Below are 913 nucleotides of genomic sequence, written 5' to 3'. Positions count from 1 at the left end.
TCAGCCGCGTGGAGCTGAGCGTGCTTGGGGCGCTGGCCTGGCTGCACGCCGAGCAGTGCCGCAAAATAAGTTTGCAGGGGCTCAGGCCCCCCAAGCCCTGGCTTTCCACTGGCTATGCACCACGCTGCTCCCAAGTGCCACTCCAATCTCCTCACCCCGCCTGACCCGCTGCTCTGCTTTCTGCTCCCCCCATCTAGTGCTCCCTTTCTGATCTGCTGCTCTGCTCCCCTGTCTGGTGCTCCCTTTCTGTTCTGCTTTCTGCTTCCCCGCCAGGTGCTCCCGATCTGCTGCCCGTCTGGTGCTCCCTTTCTGCTCTGCTCTCTGCTCCCCCTGTCTGGTGCTCCCTTTCTGCTCTGCTTTCTGCTTCCCCGCCTGGTGCTCCCCTTCTGCTCTGCTTTCTGCTTCCCTGCCTGGTGCTTCCCTTCTGATCTGCTGCTCTGCTTTCGCCTTATTTAATGATTGCTTAAATGTTGTTATTTTAACTTCTTACGTTGCTAGCGTCTGGGATATCGAGCTGCCCGTGCCTTTTGCAAACAGCCGATGGCTTTGAGTGGGCTCGCATGATTTTTTTTTCCCCTTTCTTTATCACTGTGAAAGGATGTCTTTAACACAACACCGTCATCGTTTTGTTACCAGCTTAAACCAACTCAGCTTGGCACCGACCGGAGCAATCAGAGGAATCAAATAATTGCAGAGACCACCCTGCCGGCTCCCAGCTTCGCAGATCCCAGGGAGCCCTCCACCCCGGCCACGCCCCGGCCCGCTGACGTCACCGCTGCCACACTCGGCATGGCCCCCGCAGCGCGCCGCTCCCCCCAGCTCTCCCCATCCTCGCGCTCCTATTGGCTAAGGGGCGTGCGTGCTGACGTGTACGGGGAGGAGCCGAGCGCGACCCCCGCCCCCTAGCTGCGCG

The sequence above is a fragment of the Crocodylus porosus genome, unplaced genomic scaffold, assembly GCF_001723895.1.
Source record: "Crocodylus porosus isolate Cpor-Errol unplaced genomic scaffold, CroPor_comp1, whole genome shotgun sequence".
NCBI classification, from domain to species: domain Eukaryota; kingdom Metazoa; phylum Chordata; order Crocodylia; family Crocodylidae; genus Crocodylus; species Crocodylus porosus.
This window is presented reverse-complemented; position numbering follows the sequence as displayed.